The sequence below is a fragment of the Schistocerca piceifrons genome, chromosome 4 (assembly GCF_021461385.2).
Source record: "Schistocerca piceifrons isolate TAMUIC-IGC-003096 chromosome 4, iqSchPice1.1, whole genome shotgun sequence".
Classification (NCBI taxonomy): Eukaryota; Metazoa; Arthropoda; class Insecta; order Orthoptera; family Acrididae; genus Schistocerca; species Schistocerca piceifrons.
In genome coordinates this window covers 73,024,146-73,047,738 of record NC_060141.1, presented here as the reverse complement: position 1 = coordinate 73,047,738, position 23,593 = coordinate 73,024,146, and the positions used below count along the sequence as shown (strand labels likewise).

Below are 23,593 nucleotides of genomic sequence, written 5' to 3'. Positions count from 1 at the left end.
CCTTTCGCTCCCTGTATTTTATTCCTTCCACCTTTAGAATTTGAAAGAGAGTATTCCAGTCAACATTGTCAAAAGCTTTCTCTAAGTCTACAAATGCTAGAAACGTAGGTTTGCCTTTCCTTAATCTTTCTTCTAAGATAAGTCGTAAGGTCAGTATTACCTCACGTGTTCCAACATTTCTACGGAATCCAAACTGATCTTCTCCGAGGTCGGCCCCTACCAGTTTTTCTATTCGTCTGTAAATAATTCGCGTTAGTATTTTGCAGCTGTGGCTTATTAAACTGATAGTTCGGTAATTATCACATCTGTCAACATCTGCTTTCTTTGGGATTGGAATTATTATATTCTTCTTGAAGTCTAAGGGTATTTCGCCTGTCTCGTACATCTTGCTCACCAGATGGTAGAGTTTTGTCAGGACTAGCTCTCCCAAGGCCATCAGTAGTTCTAATGGAATGTTGTCTACTCCCGGGGCCTTGTTTCGACGTAGGTCTTTCAGTGCTCTATCAAACTCTTCACGCAGTATCGTATCTCCCATTTCATCTTCATCTACATCCTCTTCCATTTCCATAATATTGTCCTCAAGTACATCGCCCTTGTATAGACCCTCCACATACTCCTTCCACCTTTGTGCTTTCCCCTCTTTGCTTAGAACTGGGTTTCCATCTGAGCTCTTGATATTCATACAAGTGGCTCTCTTTTCTCCAAAGGTCTCTTTAATTTTCCTGTAGGCAGTATCTATCTTACCCCTAGTAAGATAAGCCTCTACATCCTTACATTTGTCCTCTAGCCATTCCTGCTTAGCCATTTTGCACTTCCTGTCGGTCTCATTTTTGAGACGTTTGTATTCCTTTTTGCCTGCTTCATTTACTGCATTTTTATATTTTCTCCTTTCATCAATTAAATTCAATATTTCTTCTGTTACCCAAGGATTTCTACCAGCCCTCGTCTTTCTACCTACTTGATCCTCTGCTGCCTTGACTGCTTCATTCCTCAGAGCTACCCATTCGTCTTCTACTATATTTATTTCCCCCATTCCTGTCAATTGTTCCCTTATGCTGTCCCTGAAACTCTGTACAACCTCTGGTTTAGTCAGTTTATCCAGGTCCCATCTCTTTAAATTCCCACCTTTTTGCAATTTCTTCAGTTTTAATCTACAGCTCATAAGCAATAGAATGTGGTCAGAGTCCACATCTGCCTCTGGAAATGTCCTACAATTTAAAACCTGGTTCCTAAATCTCTGTTTTACCATTATATAATCTATCTGATAGCTTCTAGTATCTCCAGGATTCTTCCATGTGTACAACCTTCTTTTATGATTCTTGAACCAAGTGTTAGCTATGGTTAAATTATGTTCTGTGCAAAATTCTACTAGACGGCTTCCTATTTCATTTCTTAGTCCCAATCCATATTCACCTACTATGTTTCCTTCTCTCCCTTTTCCTACTGTCGAATTCCAGCCACCCATGACTATTAAATTTTCGTCTCCCTTCACTACCTGCATAATTTCTTTTATCTCATCATACATTTCTTCAATTTCTTCGTCATCTGCAGAGCTAGTTGGCATATAAACTTGTACTACTGTAGTAGGCGTGGGCTTCGCGTCCATCTTGGCCACTATAATACGTTCACTATACTGTTTGTAGTAGCTTACCCGCACTCCTATTTTTTTATTCATTATTAAACCTGCTCCTAAATTACCCCTATTTGACTTTGTATTTATAACCCTGTATTCACCTGCCCAGAAGTCTTGTTCCTCCTGCCAGCGAACTTCACTAATTCCTAGTATATCTAACTTAAATCTATCCATTTCCCTTTTTAAATTTTCTAACCTACCTGCCCGATTAAGGAATCTGACATTCCACGCTCCGATCCGTATAACGCCAGTTTTCTTTGTCCTGATAACGGTGTCCTCTTGAGTAGTCCCCGCCCGGAGATCCGAATGGGGGACAATTTTACCTCCGGAAGGAGGACGCCATCATCATTTAACCATACAGTAAAGCTGCATGCCCTCGGGAAAAATTACGGCTGTAGTTTCCCCTTGCTTTCAGCCGTTCGCAGTACCACAACAGCAAGGCCTTTTTGGTTAGTGTTACAAGGCCAGATCAGTTAATCATCCAGACTGTTGCCCCTGCAACTACTGAAAAGGCTGGTGCCCCTCTTCAGGAACCACACGTTTGTCTGGCCTCTCAACAGATACCCCTCCGTTGTGGTTGCACCTACGGTACGGCTATCTGTATCGTTGAGGCACGCAAGCCTCCCCACCAACGGCAAGGTCCATGGTTCATGGGGGGAGGTGATTATCCATACAGTTAATAATTTGAATTTTTCCTGTCTTGTTTCACACTGAGGTGACAGAAGCCACGCGACACCTCCTAACATCGTGTCGGGCCTCCTTTTGCCCGGCATTGTGCAGCTGCTCGACGTGACGTGGACTCAACAAGTCGTTTGAAATGCCCTGTGGAAATACTGACCAATGCCGCCTCTATAGCTGTCCGTATTGCGAAAGTGTTGCCGGTGCAGGATTTTGTGCAGGAATTGATCTCTCCATTATTTTCAATTATTGTTCGATGGGATTCATGTAGGGCGGTCAGGGTTGCCAGATCATTTTCTCGAACTGTCCAGAATGATCTTCAAACCAGTCACGAACAATTGTTGCCCGGCGACGTGGCGCTTTGCCATCCCTAAAAATTTCCATCGTTGTTTGAGAATACGAAGTTCATGGATGGCTGCAAATTGTTTCCAAGTAGCCGAACTTGGTGGGTTTTGTTGAAGGAGAGGACCTTGTCCATACAATGCAGAAGCTGACCTCACGATTGGGGAGCCATCGACAGCTTGCACGGTGCCTTGTTAACAACTTGGGTCTGTGGCGTCGGGGGGTTGGCGTCACTCTCTAACCCTACCATGAGCTCTTACCAACTGAAATCTGAACTCTTATGACCAGGCCACGGTTTTCCAGTCGTCCAGGGACGAACCGATATGGTCTCGAGCCCAGGAGAGACGCTCCAGGCGATGTCGATGACAGTGAAGCCACTCGCTTCAGTCGTCTGCAGCCATAGCCCATTAACGCCAGATTTCGCCACACTGTCCTAACGTATAAGTTCGTGGTACGTCCCGAGCTGATTTCTGTTATTATTTCACGCAGTATAGTGGTCTGTTAGCACTGACAACTCTCTGCGAACTCGGTCATCAAGTGAAGGCTGTCGGCGACTGTGTTGTCCTTGATGTGAGGTAATGCCTGAAATTTGGTATTCTCACAAGGGAACCTCCCCATCGCACCCCCCCCCCCCCCCCCTCAGATTTAGTTATAAGTTGGCACAGTGGATAGGCCTTGAAAAACTGGACACAGATCAATCGAGAAAACAGGAAGAAGTTGTGTGGAACTACGAAAAAAATAAGCGAAATATACGAACTGAGTAGTCCATGCGCAACATAAGCAACATTAAGGGCATAGTGAGCTCACGAGCGCCGTGGTCCCGTGGTTAGCGTGAGCAGCTCTGGAGGGAGAGGTCCTTGGTTCAAGTCTTCCATCGGGTGAAAATTTTACTTTCTTTATTCTCGCAAAGTTATGATCCGTCTGTTCGTTCATTGACGTCTCTGTTCACTGTAATAAGTTTATTGTCTGTGTTTTGCCCCCGCACCGCAAAACCATGCGATTAGTAGACGAAATGACGTACCTTTCCAGTGGGCACCGAAAACATTTGATCGCAAGGTCATACGTCAACCGATTCCTCCACAGGACAACACGTCTGATATATTCTATACGACACTGGTGACGGCTTGTGCGTCACCTGACAGAAATATGTTGTCGATCCATCTAACTTGTACACTTGGCCAATGGGTAAAAAATTCTTCTACCTTGCCGATTTAGGTTTTCTTGTGGATGTGATAATCACTCCCAAAAAAGTGATGAAAACATAAGAGTTTGTCACATGAACTGCAACAAATGACTGCAACAGTTTCACAGTCGCACAGTTTTCCCTGTGCTCTGTCAAAACATATGTTTCTAACGTTTTCAAATTTTTCCGTGTGTAGACCGTCAAATCCTTCATGTGTCCAAGCAAATCTGAACATGTCCTGGAATTTTGGAGAGCGAAGTTGATTATGTTTGAGTAACTTTGTTAATAGTCTGAAAATAAAAAATTTTTCACACGAGGGAGGCTTGAACTGAAGACCTTTTGTTTCGCAGCTGCTCACGCTAACCACGGGACCACGGCGCTTCAGAGTTTAAGGGCCCTTGATGCTGCCTATCTTGCGCATTGACTACTCAGTTTGTATATTTTGCTTATTTTTTTCATAGTTCCACACAACTTCTTCCTGTTTTCTTGATTGATCTGTGTTCAGTTTTTCAAGGCCTATCCACTGTGCCAACTTGTAGTTAAATCTGAGGGGGGTGCGATGGGGAGGTTCCCTTGTCAGCACACTCTTGACACTGTGGATCGCTGAATATTGAATTCCCTAACAATTTCCGAAATGGAATGTCCCATGCGACCGGCTCCATCCTCCATTCCGCGTTCGAAGTCTGTTAATTTCCATCGTACAGCTATACTGACGTCGGATGCCTTTTCATATGAATCACCTAACTACAAACAACAGTTCCGCCAGTGGTCTGCTCTATTCAACTTTATGTACGCGATACTTTCGCCATCTGTATACTGTATTTGCATTTCGCTATCCCTGCCTTATGTCACCTCAGTGTAAAGTGTATGTGTTATGCTGTATATGGTTCGATTGCGGAAATACATCAGACTGTCCCTTAGCGTTCATTGTAGCAAAAGTTGGAACATTTCGTGTCGAATGGATTCTGCTTACGGTGGCTACCAACGTCAGCATTCTAAGAGTAGTGGCTCGTAACACTCGCAATACCGGGGGAGGGGGGGGGGGGTACTTAATGTTTTAAAATTTTGAAACAAATGTTTATTTTAGTATGCTGTCACAGACCATAAATGTTTTGAATTTTTCCAGTTAAACTAAAGACAAAAAACATTGTATGTGACTTTTCACGACGAGTGTGATGTTAAATAATTTCAAGTTCATGATCCTTCTTACAAATCAGTATCTCTTCAACAAGTATGTTGTGAATAAAAGTTAACAATAATCAATGAAATTTCTCTCTTTTAAAAATTTTTTAGTCGTTGGGCCCTATCTACACAATACCCCTTTTGTCGTAATTTATACAATAGCAGCCGATCAGTACGAGACATACGAACCCGTGAACCATCAGCACCAGGTGGAATTAAATAAACATTCCCCACTTTTACAACCTCTCACCTAACTGCAGCAATTCTTTCTCTGTTCCCCGCCCGCCTATGAACCAATCTGACTTCCATCCGTAACCAAGCTTTATTGCAATAACTAAGAAGCTTTCTGCCCGTTGATACTTTGCGTTTGAAATTCTGCCTACTTTCGCCGTATTTATCGTGGCACGAGGGACAAAGATTTCGTTTTAATTTGTTGACCGCAACCTACCCAGCTGGCTGCTCGCTTGGCTGACTCGGGAACCGCAGCCGGGCCGCGTAAGCTGCCATTAGGAGACGAGCGCAGCTTATTTTCTCCGGAAAGCGGGAGGCGGCAGTAAATCTCGCCGCGGACGCCACCTCGGCCGCCTGCCATCGTGTGGTGTGGGGAGGTGAGATATCCGGCGCGCTAAATGCCGCCTCTTCGGGGGCTGGCACAGGCACCAGCTCCCCCTGCCGGCTCGCGCTTTTTCATTTCCCTTCTTAGAATCGGCGCGCGGGGATCTCGGTGTTCCACTTTTTACTAAACCGACTCTCGACATCTTCCCATTTCCACTTCGTATGTGTCAGAAGCATCTGTATAAAGAAACACGGGAAAAGAAGTTTCATAAAACAAATAACTTACAGTAAACACGTTCACGTCGGAAGTACGAGGGTGAGTCAAATGAAAATCTTAATATTTTTTAAAAATATTATTTATTGTGCAGAAATGGTACAAAGCTGTATCACTTTTCAACATAATCTCCCCCGCGCTCAATGCAAGTCCTCCAGCGCTTACAAAGTGCATAAATTCCTTTAGAAAAAAATTCTTTTGGTAGTCCGCGCAACCACTCATGCACCGCGTGGCGTACATCTTCATCAGAACGGAGCTTCTTTCCTCCCATTGCGTCTTTGAGTGGTCCAAACATATCGAAATCACTTGGGGGCAAGGTCTGGTGAATATGGTGGATGAGAAAGACACTCAAAATGCGGGTCTGTGATTGTTGCAACTGTTGTGCAGGCAGTGTGGTGCCTTGCATTGTCCTGTTGCAAAAGGACACCTGCTGACAGCAATCCACGTTGCTTTGATTTGCTTGCAGGCCGCAGATGATTTTTTAGGAGATCTGTGTATGATGCACAGGTGACAGTGGTCCCTCTAGGCATGTTATGCTCCAAAATGACGCTTTTTTCGCCCCAAAAGAGAGTCAGCATAACCTTCCCTGCTGATGGTTCTGTTCGAAACTTCATTGGTTTTGGTGATGGAGGAATGGCGCCATTCCTTGCTAGCTCTCTTTGTTTCCGGTTGCTGGAAGTGAACCCAGGTTTCCGACCAGTAACGATTCTTGCAAGGAAGCGCCGAAGAAGTTCTTCACAAGCATCAGCACGTCGTTCTCTCATTTCAGGAGCCAGCTGCCGTGGCACCCATCTTGCAGACACTTTGTGAAACTGGAGCACATCATGCACAATGTGGTGTGCTGACCCATGACTAATCCGTAAAGATGCTGCAATGTCATTCAGTGTTAATCGGTGATCTTCCCTCACTGTGGCTTCAACTGCTGCAATGTTCTGTGGAGTCACAAGTCGTTGTGCCTGACCTGGACGAGGAGCATCTTCCACTGAAGTCACACCATTGCGAACTTTCTACTCCATTCGTAGACTTGCTGCTGTGAGAAACATGCATCACCGTACTGAACCTTCATTCGTCGATGAATTTCAGTAGGTTTCACAGTTTCACTACGCAAAAACCGAATAACAGAACGCTGTTCTTCCCTGGTGCAAGTCGCAAGTGGGGCGGCCATCTTTATACTGATACTGCGACGGTATCTGTTCATCTGCACTATGCTGCCACCTACAGGCCATTCTACACGCTGTTTGTAGCACGCTTACCAACTTACAGTATAGCGGCGCCAACTTTCGATTTGTTATTACAAATTTAAGGTTTTCATTTGACTCACTCTCGTACTTCTACGATTAAACCATGCATGATCAAAAGCGGGCAGTCTCAAGAACATAACAGAGCTGCTTGAGGCATATATTCCTCGGTGCAGCAATTGTGAATGAAATGAATAAAATATCTAGTAAATTTTTTGCAAAAAAGACCCGTTCATGCGTAAATATTACTCGGCGATATTGTGATGGTGACCTGTTACATTTATGCCATCTGGCAAAAGGGATCGTCGAGCTAGTGCGCCGTTTTGTAGTAATTTCTGCACTTGTCTGTAGGTCACTTTCCACACACACACACACACACACACACACACACACACACACACACACACACATCAGAACACCTATCGAGCGAGGTGGTGCAGTGGTTAGCACACTGGACCCACATTCGGGAGAAAGACGGTTCAAACCCGTGTCCGGCCATACTGACTTAGGTTTTCCGTGATTTCTCTAAATCACTTCTGGCAAATGCCGGGATGGTTCCTTTGAAAGGACACGCCCTACTTTTTTCCCCATCCTTCCCTAATCCGATGAGACCGATGAACTTGCTGTTTGGTCTCTCCCCCAAACAACTCCCTCTTGTGCGTGGTTTTCGAAGGCCAGATGCAACATTGCGGGTTGCGTAGAAGGACATCGGTAGGGGCAGCTGAATCGCCCTATTTATTTCAGCCAAACGTGGTACGCATATCCCTCACTGTCTGGCAGCAATCGCTGTCAGGGTAAGAGCCATCTACCTATTATAGTTCAGGAGTTAAGACGTCATAAACAATAAGATGTGCAAGAAACTGCCACATCATGCATGACGTTTCAATTTATTACTTCTTTGCTACCAACTCTATCCGCAATAAATTTCGCAGACATTTGCCTCTGAATGCAACTACAAAAATCTGCAATGGTAAAACACACACTTCAGGAGATATGAGTCATAAACACTGAGATGTGTGAAAAACTGCCGCATTGTGCATAAAGTTTTTACAGCTTCATTCTTTACTACCAGTACACTCCTACAGGCGAGTCAACTTCAGAATAACCCTGACACCTGGCAGCGCTTTTGACAGCTCTCAACTGCGAAGTGCAAACGGCGGTAGGTGAAAACGACTAACATACCATGAACCGATGCAGTTTGTGCATATAACCCTCTTAGTAATACAGTGACGGAAACCAATACTGCAAACACGACGAATGTTTGAAAATTCCTGGCAGATTCAAACTGTGTGCCGGACCGAGACTCGAACTCGGGACCTTTGCATTTCGCGGGCAAGTGCTGTACCATCCGAGCTACCCAAGAACGACTCACGACTCTTGCCCGCAAAAGGCAAAGGTCCCGAGTTCGAGTCTCGGTCTGGCACACAGCTTTAATCTGCCAGAAAGTTTCATATCAGCGCACACTTCGCTGCAGAGTGTAAATTTCATTATGCTGCCAATGATTATCGCTGTATGAGAATAAAATTAAATTATTGTTCTTTAACTTTCAGGAACTCTCGAATACCGAAATATCTCAGTAGATACAAATATCATGAGATCAAGTGTATTGCAACATAGTCATCTCGTTGCACAACATTAGTAACAGAAAACCATATTCTATTACTTGAACCGTTTGCAATGCGTGACACGCACGTGGTGTCAAATTACGATTATTTCTGGTAAGTTTTGTACTGCTGTTAGCGCTTCGTGATGCGTACTCCCAAGGGGACGTCCCCATCGCACCCCCCTCAGATTTAATAGTTAATGATAGGATGGCTCAATGGATAGCCCGTTAAAAAGTGCACACAGATAAAGCATGACAACGGGAAGGTGTACTGAACTGTGAAAAAAGGCAAACTAGAAACAGTGGACGGTCCAAGCGTAACAAGTGCGATATTGAAGAGCCTTGAACATCCGCGACGTCGTGGTGAAGTGGTCACGGTGTTCGACTGTAAAGCAGACTAGCCGTGTTTTAAACTCTGCGTGCCATTTATTTTTATTTATTTTTTCATAACTTAATGAACTGTCCACCCGGTCACTGAAATCTGTTCTCCTTCTGTAGTCTTCGCAATTGTCATACTATGCATTGGTTAAAGAATATAAGTCATTGTCGTAAGAATACTTTAACGTCGCAACTAAACGTGATGAATAGTGAGAACAGGCGAGATACCACACAGACGTCTCACAGAAATGAAAACAACAAAGAAACGGGTGTAAACTATGTTACAACAAAAGAATTCAAGAGTCAAAACTTTCAATACGGAACGCAATTTAAAAAACGTTAAAAACACATGTTTTGGCTGAGCACAGAGAAACTGTGTGATTGTGAAACTTTTGCGTCCATTTGTTGTAGTTTCTGTGAGAAACTATTATGTTTTCATCTTTTCCTAGGGAGTGATAATATTCACGTTGATATGAGTATGTAAAGCGGACAAGTAGGCATGTCTCACTCACCAGGTGGACGCATGTACAGTCACTAATGCCGTGTATGACACACCTGACGTGTTTTTCGGTGGAGCATTCCGTAGACTTGTCACCTTGTCATCAAACGTTTGCGGTTCCCATTCGTAAGCTACTTCCTTCGGGTGCTAATAGAGTAGTTGCGGAGAATTAACTGTCATTGTAGGTCCCTTCCTTACACCTCGCCGTCGCAAACGGACACGAAAGTGACACGAGCAGATTTGAACACGACTCACCCGTTTGGCAGTCCCACACCGTCACCACTTAACTACGACGCCGTTGGTGTTACAGGCTGCTCTATATCGCACTTCCTGTCCTTGAACCTTTCACTGTATCTGTTTTGTCTTTTTTTTTCTCAGTTTAGTACCCCTCCTTCCTGTTTTCATGCTTCATCCGTGTTCAGTTTTTGAAGGGTTGTCCACTGGGCCATGTTACCACTAAATCTGAGGGGGTTGCGATGGGGAGATTACCTTGTCAGAATTTGTTCTCTCTCTGTCTGTCTGTCTGTCTGTGTGTGTGTGTGTGTGTGTGTGTGTGTGTGTGGTGGGGGGGGGGGTGTGGGAGGAGGGAGGTGTTAAACGTATTTTTGCAGTTCTTCTGCCCGCAGTGGTCATGCCGTTCATGTGTCAACAAATGTCGGTGCGCTCGCTGCGCTGCGATATAGACTCTTCAGCCGAGTTAGAACACAGGACGCGTCACCTGTATCCGGACTGTGGAAACGGGCCGCTGTAGTGACGAGGCGGGATGGAGAGTGTTGGTGTAACGCTTGTGTCGCAGTGATAACGCCGCGCGTTCAAAAGCCTTCTGCCGCATTGTTCGCAGTCGGCGGCGAACTTTTCCCGATACGGACCGGCGCGACTTAACGCGCCGCTGGATCTAGTTAAAAGCGGACCGCGTATTAAAAGCGTCGATGCGCGCGGCGACTCCATAATGCGGCGCTCGTTCCGTTCGCTACATTTTTTTGTTTTGTTTTGTTTAATCCGTTGGCGTCGTAATGAATATGAGCGCCTCCCTTCCTGTCGAAACTCAAGCCTGTGCGTCGGCAAGTTGCCGTGCGCGAAATGTGTGTTCATATCCCTTTCACGCTAGGTAGACAGCGCTCCTGTCCTGGAATACGTTAACATACACGGCCCAGTCACATTAATGTGACCGCTTTGCAAACATCTACATCCACATGATTACTCTGCAATTCACATTTAAGTGCTTGGCAGAGGGCTCGTCCAACCACAATCATACTATCTCCCTACCATTCCACTCCCGGACAGCGCGCGGGAAAAACGAACACCTAAACCTTTCTGTTCGAGCTCTGATTTCTCTTATTTTATTTTGATTATCATTCCTACCTAAGTAGGTTGGACTCAACAAAATATTTTCGCATTCGGAAGAGAAAGTTGGTGACTGAAATTTCGTAAATAGATCTCGCCGCGACGAAAAACGTCTTTGCTTTAATGACTTCCATCCCAACTCGCGTATCATATCTGCCACACTCTCTCCCCTATTACGTGATAATACAAACCGGGCTGCCCTTTTTTGCACCCTTTCGATGTCCTCCGTCAATCCCACCTGGTAAGGATCCCACACCGCGCAGCAATATTCTAACAGAGGACGAACGAGTGTAGTGTAAGCTGTCTCTTTAGTGGACTTGTTGCATCTTCTAAGTGTCCTGCCAATGAAACGCAACATTTGTCTCGCCTTCCCCACAATATTATCTATGTGGTCTTTCCAACTGAAGTTGTTCGTAATTTTAACGCCCAGGTACTTAGTTGAATTGACAGCCTTGAGAATTGTACTATTTATCGAGTAATCAAATTCCAACGGATTTCTTTTGGAACTCATGTGGATCACCTCACACTTTTCGTTATTTAGCGTCAGCTACCACCTGCATCATCTGCGAACAACCTAAGAGAACTGCTCAGATTGTCACCCAGGTCATTATATAGATCAGGAACAGCAGAGGTCCCAGGACGCTTCCCTGGGGAACACCTGATATCACTTCAGTTTTACTCGATGATTTGCTGTCTATTACTACGAACTGCGACTACAGAGTCAGTGAGGTTCCGGACGGTACCGCCAGGGATGTGGAGCCATGACGGCTCCAGTACCGTGTCCACTTGCAATACGTTTCTCGGTTGAGGATCCATGGCGGGAATAGCCCGATCGATGTAGTCCCACAGCTTCTCGACTGGGTTTAAATCCGAGGAATTTGGTGGCCAGGGGAATATGGTAAACACATCCAGCTGCTCTTCGACCCGCGCATGCACCCCGCGAGCTGTGTGACACGTTGCATTGCCCTGCTGCTAGATGCCATTACGCCTAGGAAAAATAAAATGCGTTTAGTGATGGATATGGTCCCCAAGAACAGATGCATACCTGTGCCGATCCATTGTGCCTTTCAGAATGACGTGATCACCCAGGGAATGCCACGAAAACATTCCCCAGACCATAACGCTCCCTCCTCCGACAGGGGCCCTTCCAATGATTGTTTCACGCCCATTCACGCCAAGAGACATCTGCTCGATGGAGCCTAAGACGTGATTAACGTTAAAAGGCCACCTGTCACCACTCGGTGCACGCCCAATTGCGGTATTGGCGTACAAATTCCAGACCTCGTTGCCGATGAACAGCAGTCAGCATTAACCAGGCACCTGCTGCGGAGTAACGTTCGCTGAGAGGCCGTTGAGGAGATCCTTAGCTCTCTGGTTCATCTGGTCGATCTGTTGCTCAACAGTAGCACCACAGTTGCCTCGGGGCTGGTTTTGAATAGCGCTATTCCATACTTTTGGTGTAGTCTTAAAGAAAAGCTACAGTTGTACTGTTCCCAAGACAGTGTTTCCATCACGTGATGAGCGAAGAAATCAAAACTGTTCGCGACACAATTTGTGTGACGCGAGGTTGGAAAAAAATGAATATGACACTTATTCGCAAGACGGTGACTGTGTTCCTCTTAGGTTAGGCATTGTGCCTACTCTACGTCGCAGGGGCTGACGAGTCCGCCCCAGGTAGCTGAGTGGTCAGCGCGACAGACTGTCAATCCTAAGGGCCCGGGTTCGATTCCCGGCTGGGTCGGAGATTTTCTCCGCTCAGGGACTGGGTGTTGTGTTGTCCTAATCATGATCATTTCATCCCCATCGACACGCAAGTCTCCGAAGTGGCGTCAAATCGAAAGACTTGCACCAGGCGAGCGGTCTACCCGACGGGAGGCCCTCGTCACACGAAACTAACTAACTAAGGGGCTGACGACATCGGACATCGTCAAATGGTGCGACCGTCAACCACTGCGGCCTTTTTTGATTAGAGAGATGTAGATGACGCTATTTTTAATTGATGTCAACAACACGAAGAGCAGCTAGAACAAAGTACACACATTTATCAGTCGCACTTCGCGAATAAAAGGAAGTAAACATTTCCTATTCCAATGCTGCACATACTTGAGTCTCCCTATCTCTTATCCATTGATGGTAAAACAAGTACCGAAACATTTTGGCGAAAATATAAAGATGTTTTGCAAAAAGCCGCCTACGTTTCACAAGAAACATATTATACAAAAATGGTGTGTCTACTACTCTAGTCCGATCCACGAACGATGGCGCTTCGCGCATGTCGGGGCACGGACGGAGATTGCATTGTTGACGATTCCAAGCGGCAGTTGCGGTACGCGAATGCGCGTGCTTTCCACTTGAAGAAAGCATGTTTCGTGCAAACTACGTATCCCGCTTGCTTAAACAAAATGTATCACTTAACCACCACAATCGCCGGTCGTGGTGGCCGAGCGGTTCTAGGCGCTTGAGTCAGGAACCGCGCGACCGCTACGGTCGCAGGTTCGAATCCTGCCTCGGGCATGGATGCGTGTAATGTCCTTAGCTTAGTTCGGTTTAAGTAATTCTAAGTCCTAGGGGACTGATGACCTCCGATGTCAAGTCCCATAGTGCTCAGAGTCATTTGAACCACCACAATCAGCGACAACAACTCGCAACAAATGAAATCGAAATTCACTAAATAACTCGCTGCGACCACGTGTAATGCTCGCATTAGCTATGGCGTTCACAGCAAACCGCTCAGAACATACCGAACGCTCATTGGCTGTCGGAGAATACAAGACGTAGGTGCGCACAACAAGCGTAAACGCGACAGCCATCGTTCGTGACTCCAACTGCAGTAAATCATTATTTGTAAATGATGCGGATCCAAGTGTAGCAGTGGGGTCCATGACACACCTCCACCCGAAAAAAATTGTAAGAAGCCTTCGTATTTTTACAACAATTAATTTCGAAATTTCTCAGCTGACGTGGAGAATACCTAGTATTGAAACTAAGTCTGTCGATAATGGAAAGAATTGTAGATAATGATAAGCTATGTGCTAAGTGTAATATTGACAGTTGTGTGTACACACTACATTGTTATACCATGTAAATTATGGTGTAGTTTAAGTTTAGGAAGTCAGTTCTTATATCAATTGTATATACATCCCAAATTTGGGATAATAATTATTATTTGGTATCCATTTGTGGCACATTAAAAGCAGTTTTGTGGTAATGGATGGGAGGATGTTGAACATGCCCGATAGCCGAGCCCTTCCGGTATGTGGGGAGGCGATCCTGCCCGGGATCGAACTCGCTTCGCGCATTGACTACGAGTGCTGTCGAGCTGGCCAACCTGGATGTAGTTTTTAGGCGGACATCCACATCCACCTAAGTGAATACCGTGCTGGTAGCCACGTGCCGCCGTAGATACACGCTGCGCAAACATTTGGAAACGTTCTCACGCATGAACATAGTTTCACTCTAGACGCAGATAGAAGGGGGACATTCCGTCCCGGGAGTGTATCGACAGGAAGGGCATCCGCCCACCAACCGGCACTAAATGTGCCCCAACATGTACAACAATGCCGACATCGTACAAGAAACGGGAAACGACGAAGGAGGAGGAAGGGAGGAGACAGTAACAAACTGTGGTGTGCGTACTGTAAGACCTTCGGTACACACACCATCAGATTATTTGACTTGTCGCTCTAACGAAGTAGGCGAATGTCAGCAATATGTCTCGTGGTCTTATCGTGGCGTGTTTATCTTCTGCCGTTAGGTCAGACGATAGAAATGCCGCTTGCACGCTTAGAGTAGCAGATTGACGGTGACCAACATTAAACAGACCTTGATTAATTTTCACACACATTTATTAAAATAATAATAATCATAAACCTTACTTACTTGATTCTGGATGCTATTTACAATTGACAATATGAAGTTCCTTTGGTATTGGTACGTTAATCTTATTCGATACTTGACAAAAGTGTCTATACATTTATCTTCATGGCTATATACAGGAATATGATAATCTTATTAGGCGCAGAGTGAAACTTGACTGTAGACTGGTACAGACTAATGCAGACAAATGCAGACTGACTAATCGGAGGTCTGTGGACTCGTTATAATACCTCGATCGTTCAGGTATCACTGCGCAAGTGTGATCCGCGAGGAGAAAAGGTTCTACGTTAGCAGCAATCTCATTGGCTGCGTTACATATTTATACGCGGATCGGCAGAAGCAGAACTTGGTCCGTCTCTGTGGCAGCACCATCGCGTAGTGCGGAGACGGACGAGCGTTGCGCCTGCGCTGTTGTGCTTCGCGGGGCGCGCTCTAGTGGGAGAGTTGTGTACGCGCTGATTACGCGGAACTATGTACACAACAATAACTGTCCACGATCCACCCAGAACCGACTCCTGGTTCCGCACCTGTGTAGAATTCTAAACTCATTAATTTATCTGTTGTTACAGCTTGCCTAAACGAAGTACCTATCTTTGACTGGGACGCCACTGTGCCGTGTTGTCCTTCGGGGAGAATTGGCGAAATTAATCATATTTTCAGGACAATTAGAAACTGGAACACGGCAGCATGAACTTTCCTGTATGTGGTATTTGTACTGTTGCGATCAGAATAACGCACGACAGGTTAAGGAACTGTGACGAGCAAAGTATACAATACCCCAAGTAGTTCCAAAAATTCGATTGGCCCTGTATGCAGCGCTGGGAAATGATGATTAACGGTCAACCCTCTTCTCCAGAATACAGGGAAAAGAAGCCACAGTTTTGCCGGCCGTGGTGGCCGTGTGGTTCTGGCGCTGCAGTCCGGAACCGCGGGACTGCTACGGTCGCAGGTTCGAATCCTGCCCCGGGCATGGGTGTATGTGATGTCCTTAGCTTAGTTAGGTTTAAGTAGTTCTAAGTTCTAGGGGACTTATGACCTAAGATGTTAAGTCCCATAGTGCTCAGAGCCATTTTTTGAAGCCACAGTTTTGGTCTAGGAAGGGACAGGTTGGGAGTCATGAGTACTTATGGATCCCCTTTTGTTTGTCGTGTTTCAGTATTTTGTAATATACACTGGCAGAATGAGGATTGAGCATTTCCCTCATACCCTACATCCAGAGCCGGCCGCTGTGGCTGAGCGGTTCTTGGCGCTTCCGTCCGGAACCACGCGGCTGCTACAGTCACAGGTTCGAATCCTGCCTCGGGCATGGGTGTGTGCGATGTCCTTAGGTTAGTTAGGTTTAAGTAGTTCTGAATCTAGGGGACTAATGACCTCAGATGTTAAATTCCATAGTGCTTAGAGCCATTTGAACTATTTTTAACCTACACCCAGGACAGTTTACAGAGAAATGTCGAATTCCAAGGCCGTATTGACCCAACATATTATTCCTTGCACATAGTCTGGCTTCTGCAGAGAGAGAAGTCCCATGTACGAATACTAAACGTCCTTTGTATGCACGCACTAGAGGAAAGACGTAGATCATAGTTGTTGTTACCCATTCCTGGAGAGGTGCGTGCTGGCTGGTATACGACTCTGCTGCCACGGGTTCTTTGGGAAAACATATGCGAAAGACTACATGCCGCTATTGACAGTACGCTACTTGCGCCATTATTCGCCGCGTAATTGCCTCTGTTCGCTGAAGAACGTTTGTGTGTGTGTGTGTGTGTGTGTGTGTGTGTGTGTGTGTGTGTGTGTTTTAATGCGCGTATGAATCTGTGCTATCTACGTGGACGTGACTTCGCATTGGTATACGAATGTTTTCGTACTACGTTGACGTCATTTTTCTTAGTGCGCCGAAATATTAAAACTGTTAAAATGATAAAACCACGATTCCGCTGTGGCTGCGCCATGATGTAGTTTATTATTTTCTTATGTCTTGTCACATTGTACATGTTACGAAGCCAAAATTCTAAACGGTAAGGATTCTTTAGATTAAGCTATCTTTAATCAGTGACGGGGTTTGAAGACTGCAATTCTTTACTACTCAAGGTCCCACTGTGGGTGGTGCTCTGTCGCTTTCCGCCGATCTTTGAACAGACTTACCCAGCCAGTCATAGGTAGACTCCGAATACATGACATTTTTGCCAGAAGTGAAATATGTGACAAGGTAGGACCGACTGAGAGTGGCATCCTTTGAAATTTTTGTTATATGGTCATTATACCGTGCTCCGTGGCACGTTTCCGTATGACGTTTCGTCTTCTAACGCTGGAAACTTCATCAGAGACTATACAGACTCACGTAGCAGTTTCAAACTTAAACAAGCTTAGCAAGCCCAACTGTTTATTTGTATCTATACAGTGGACTGGTCGTGACGTCATCAGACCACTGCCCGGGGCCCATGGGAAATACGAGCCCCAAACGAACTTGTGACGTGACACTAGTTGCCTTGCCGGACATAACATCGCGAACGCTCAACCACGTGCGAGGCCAGATGGGAAATTAGTATCTGAATAAAAAGATAACCACTGAAGTCCTTAACCTGGCCATGTTTCTTTTTGTACACTTCACCGCACGTGTTTGGGATTTTGTATACCGCTGCTGTGGCAATCGACGGGAACAGGTCCTCTGCAGTGTTCAAATATTCACGCACCTTTCTTGTTGGTGCAATGTATGTGTCAATACTGTGTCTTCTTAGCCCTTACTGTTGTGATTGTTTTATCAAAATCCAGTGATTGCAGTGCTGGGATGTACAGAAAGACCACGGAAATATAAATGCATCGAAACAACTCTAACGTAAAAGGAAGAGGATTGAAATTAGGCAACTTGTGGGCCTTAGTGCTAAATAAAGCGAACAGCGCAAACTCTCCCCCATTATCAGCTCCATGAGAGACGTTTTCGCGACTCCACGACCGCAGGGAGCGGTCTGACAACGTAAACGACACGACCGTAGAGTGAGTGGACGTGCGTAAACAGTTAGGGTTCCGCGCTCGTTTAATTTTGAAACCACTGTCAGTGTCTGTACAGCCTCTGGCGACGTCTCCAGCAGTAGGAGACTTTAGGAACAGAGACATGCCTTGGACGAAGGATCTAGTACCGGCATTGAAAGCCTGCATTATACCATCGGCGGAGATTTGATCTCTGGATTTGTAGTTGGACATTTATTCACACAACGATTGTTAACCAAGTAGCTATTACTGTATAGTCAATTTTAATCAACAAAAAAGTAATTGAAATGTAGAAATGCGTTACAACTTTTCACATTTACATCCATACTGTGCAGAACAGTGATGTGCATGGCCGAGCGTAATTTCTAGTGTACCAGTTATTATGGGCAACGACCTTGCCGCAGTGGCTACACCGGTTCCCGTGAGATCACCGAAGTTAAGCGCTGTCGGGCGTGGTCGGCACTTGGATGGGTGACCATCCAGGCCGCCATGCGCTGTTGCCATTTTTCGGGATGCACTCAGCCTCGTGATGCCAATTGAGGAGCTACTCGACCGAATAGTAGCGGCTTCGGTCAAGAATACCATCATAACGACCAGGAGAGCGGTGTGCTGACTCCACGCCCCTCCTATCAGCATCCTCCACTGAGGATGACACGGCGGTCGGATGGTCCCGGTAGGCCACTCGTGGCCTGAAGACGGAGTACCAGTTATTATGACTTCTTCCTGTTCTATTCAGGTATGGAGCACGGGAACAAGGCCTCTTTGCGCCTGTAAGGAATCTAATCTTGTCCCCAAGATGCACGGCACCGATATGTAGGGGGTTGAAGTATATTCCTGGATGCGTCATTTAAAGCTGGTTCTTGAAACTTAAGAAGACTCTCCATATTTTCCGTCTATCTGACAGTCTGTGCCAATTCATTTTCTTCAGTATGTTCGTGACACTCTTCCATAGGTCAAAACAAACTTGTTAGCATTCGCGCTGCCCTTCTCTGTATAGTTCAGTATCCCCTGTTAATACCACACGCTTGAGCAATATTCTAGGATGGGTCGCACGAGTCATTGGCAAGCTATCTTCTTTGTAGACTGATTGCTATTTCACTGATATTCTACCAATAAACCGAAATCTGCTACCTGCCTTACACGCGACTGAGCTTCTTTGGCCATTCCGTTCGAAGTGGTACACCCAGGTATTCGTGAGAGTTGACTGATGTCAATTGTGACTCGTCGATGTAGTATTCATGTAGAAGGAAAATATGTCATATGCATATTAACAGTGGTTGACATCGAGCATGCTAATACGCGAGACTTACTACCAAAGCATAGGGATAAAATAGTTCTCTTTTAGCAGAATACCTCGCCATTTTACATACAGGTGAAGGTTGTACCCAATCGCAATACGCACATTATATACTCAGCTAGCGACGGTAAATCTACGTATGGATAGTCTATTGATTGAATCCCACTCCTTTCGGAAACCAGTCCAGAAATGTTGATCGCTCTCGCTGTTACGCTATACGAGCACTTTAAAATGTGGCGTACTGTGTGAGGAAAATTTGTAGCGTTGTCCTTTCACGGCTGCCGGCCTGGGTGGCCGAGCGGTTCTATGCGCTACAGTCTGGAACCGGGCGACCGCTACGGTCGCAGTTTCGAATCCTGCCTAGAGGCATGGATGTGTGCGGTGTCCTTAGGTTAGTTAGCTTTAAGTAGTTCTAAGTTCTAGGAGACTGATGACCTCAGAAGTTAAGTCCCATAGTGCTCAGAGCCATTTGAACCATTTTTCACGGCTGACGAGGATTTTTGTATTTTTTTTTGTATTTATGGTACGTAAAGTTCAGAACTCAAATATCAGTATTCCAAAGCAGTCCGATGAAACTCTCAAAAATTCGAGAAAATCTATTTTGAAGTTTTCGAGCGTCTTTAAGATCAGAAAGTAAGCTCGATATTTCGACTGGCCGTATGGCTTTGTGGTAGAATACTGTACGACCATTTCCGTCAAGTGTAAAATAAATGAAGGTCAAAAGTAACTCAATTTGTATTGTTTTATTTTAATTTATAAAGCTTATTAACATTTGTGTGCGATATGTAATTAGAAATAAGAAGAGGTTCGTTTTTCATACAAAAGGCAATTAGATGCGTGTTAATCAGCATAATTTGATGAATTTTATATTTAAATGACGCAGGTATTCAAACTGAATGGCAAGAAAAACGAAAAATAATCGGAACGATACTTGAAACAGCGATCATCAGTCTCGAGAGGTACTAATTTTTTTCTCATCTTTGTGTATTTTACGCATGACAGAAACGCTTGTGTCATTTCGTTTAAAGATTTGCTTCAGCCAGGAGTCGAAGACTGGCCACCTACGTGGCAGATGGGCATTCGAACACAGAACCATCCTGCCAATCGAAAAATCTGCTTTATTTAATGGTGTGAAAGGCGCTTGGAAAACTTCAAAGTCGATTTTCCCAAGAATTTTTGAGGGTTGCACAGTGTTGTGTCTAGGAATCCTGCAGACTCGGTTCGCTAGACAAACAGTCAAACAACTCCTATTAATGAGTTTTATTACAACAAAACAATTACAATACTAAACACAGATATGTGTCGCAAGCAAACTCATCATCAGAATAGCTAGACACAAGTCTGTGCTACATAGAGATTCCTAACGAAGTGGCTAACGTTGAAGCTACTATAGAAGTGGACCGCCACCAGTCGGGCGCGGCGCTTGTGTCGTTTCGTCGCTGCTGTTGCGTTGTCGTCCTGGAGGGAAATTTGTCAGCGCACGATAGGCTGGCCTCTTCTCACAGCCTTCTCGTCTGTGTCGTTTCCGACTGACGTGCTGGCGCTGACTTTACGCCGTAACACACAGAAATGCTCGGGAAGACTGATATTCGAGTTTGGAACGTCTCGTACCATAAACAATTTTTTTTTTTTACAAAAATCGGAGTGCTGCGTGGCTTTCTTGTGAGTCATCGACGCCAGTTAACCTGCGTAACGGGAAGAGTAGTGGAATGTGGGTTCGCTGAACCGTGCGACAGCATCCGGCGAACAGACACGTGGGAGCGGCGCCGCAGTAAACGCTGTGGCCAAACCGGAAACCGGAGTGTGGTTGAGTCTGGGGGTTGTCTGCGCGCACAGTGGTCGCCGTTGTGTGGCCGCGCCGCCTCAAAGGTGTCGGCGCTAGCCAGGCCCTGCCGGGCCAGACCGCTTGATTTACTGTTCGGGTTAAAACTGGACGCCGCTGTCCGCCGGCGACGGGAGGCGCCACCGTCTTGCAGAGGGCAGTTGCCTCGGAACAGGCACCCAAGGGTGGGGGGGGGGGGGGTCGCCAAATGTGCGCCCCCCACCTCTTCAGCGGAGCAATTTACTAAAAGCATTTATCATTTGTATCATAAAAAGATAGATATAGAAAAGAAAGATAAGAAACATATAGATAAGAAAAATTCCGCCTTTTACGACTGAAGGTTTATTTTATTTTCAACCGAACATGTTTCATCTGTTCATTCTAGGCATCATAGTTTTCTAAAATACAGGGTGCATCAAAAAGAATCATCCGATGTGGCGCATCTATATTCCCGAAACTAATAAACATATACAGTGAATTTTGTTTTTTAATGAACGGAAACTAAAAAAAAAAATAAAATAAAAAATAAAAAAAGGTTGTTTCGTTCCTTTTGATAGATGTTTAAAATGCTCCCCTTGAGATATACTGCGTATGTCAATGCGGTATTCAAATTGTTCCCACACTCTTGAGATATAGCTTCCACAGCTGCTGTTATGCGATGTCTCACTTCATTCATTGTTGCTGGTATTCTCACATTATGACAGTTCACCTTTCCATTTAAATGTAATGGTGCCTCCTCAGCTAAACACTAAGCGTGGAAGAAAACTGTCATCCTCCATATTGCCAAAAACGAAATTACAGAACTCCACACGCTGTCGTTTATAACCTTCACGAAGCGCTAGCAGTAGCTCAATGGCCGGCCGCTGTGACCGAGCGGTTGTAGGCGCTTCAGTCCAGAACCGCGCTGCTGCTACGGTCGCAGGTTCGAATGCTGCCTCGGGCATGGATGTGTGTGATGTCGTTAGGTTAGTTAGGTTTAAATAGTTCTAAGTCTAGGGGACTGATGACCTCAGATGTTACGTCCCATAGTGCTTAGAGCCAATTTTGAGTAGCTGAATTTTGTTTGGTTTCATGTGTAAATGTCGACGCAACACCGCCAGACGGACGTCGGGGGCATGTTGAGCTGTCGAGCTGCACGGCGAACGGATTTCTGCGGACTCCTTGTGAAACTCTAGCGGGTGCGTTCGACGTCTGTGTCAGACACTCGGGGACGGCCCGGCAATTTGCCTTTACGTAGGTGGATCCAAACCATACCCAGTATGAAAGACACGCTGAACCATTATTACTGACCCGTACTGCACAAAACGGTTTCTGTTGTCCCGACACTATTTTTACTAGAACTGAAATCGGCGCACACTGCTGCTACCTAGCGGGAACCATGTAAAACTCGACAGTTTGCTTTTTCCTGTAGTACATTGTTCACCCACATATCTCGAATGACATAATAGTAAATTTTTTTTTTAACTCGGATGATTCTGTTTTATACAGCCTGTATAATTCCGTGATTGTACGTATTTTGTTACGAGATCTGTCGTGTTGATTATTTACAGATACCTTACATGGTACTGATTTGTGACTTTCATTATTCTCTTCTTTTCGTGTTGCCACTGGTTCGTCTGTAGCCACTAGATGCACACAGTACGGGTTCCCAATTGACAGCAGGTCACATTTAGATATTTTCAGTACACATAACAATTTCTGTTGCCATAGTACATGGCCATGCTCACTTGCTGTAGGGTTCGTTGCGGGACGTCTACAGCTCCCATAATCCCTTTAGTTTCCAAATTTGTCATCCAGCTTTCTGAGGGGTCTCACAGATGGCAAGGAATTGTTTAAAGTTACGAGCTATATTTGTCGCAGGATACTTTTCATTGAGGGCTGGCCCATGTGGAGTACATCTAACAGGCTGTATGCTTAAACACTGCCAGAAAAATGCATTGCGAGTGTGTCTAGACGTTACTTCCATCCTCCCTCCTCCCGCCCCCTCCCTCCCTGACTGTCCCCTCCCTCCTTTCGTACTAAAACACTGTTGGCAACACATACTTTATAAAACAGCCTGTTGTATTCACCAAATTAGTTTGGCGCCCTACGTAAAAGTAATAGGAAGCGAATCCCGTACCACAGAAAACTAGTTGCTATACTGAAGGGGCGTGCTCGCTTGCTGTAACTGTCTGGCCACAGGGCAATGGAAGTTAACTGTCATTTGTTAAAAGAATGTACACAATAATACTCAACTGTAGCACGTCTCCCCACTACTACAGCGCCAGTGTAGCATTAGAGGCGACTGTACAAATAAATCCAAGTACAGTAATTGCATTTATTGGAACATTCAAACGGAACATAGAAGACTGGTATAATTGAAGACAAATAACACTTTCTGGAAGTAGTACATTCCAAAAACTAAGTCCTCAGTTTGACATGCAGCACAAGTCTGGTGGTTCCTCTTACAAATACGTATGTACCAAGCTGTATCTGGGGTGACTTCCCCTGAAGATCCACTGTACTGACAGTGGTCTTGCTCTCCGATGACTGCTGTGGACAGCAGCTCGCTGGCTACTTAGTGTCGACATCAACCGTGGACTGGTCGTACCGTCTACTCGCTGCGGGCTGAGCATAGACTGGCTGTAGAGGCACAGAGGTACTGGTTAAATTATCACACTCGACCCGCGATGACAAGCTGCTTGCTCATTGGCTATCCACGTGA

At 45.4% G+C, this 23,593-nt stretch overlaps 1 protein-coding gene and 1 pseudogene across 1 annotated transcript in view; both read left to right on the top strand.

The window, feature by feature from the left end:
• LOC124794812 overlaps positions 1-23,593 on the top strand; it is a 782,944-nt gene that overhangs the window by 554,142 nt on the left and 205,209 nt on the right. The gene's annotated exons all lie outside the window — the stretch shown is intronic.
• LOC124797027 lies at positions 18,156-18,273 on the top strand (annotated as a pseudogene).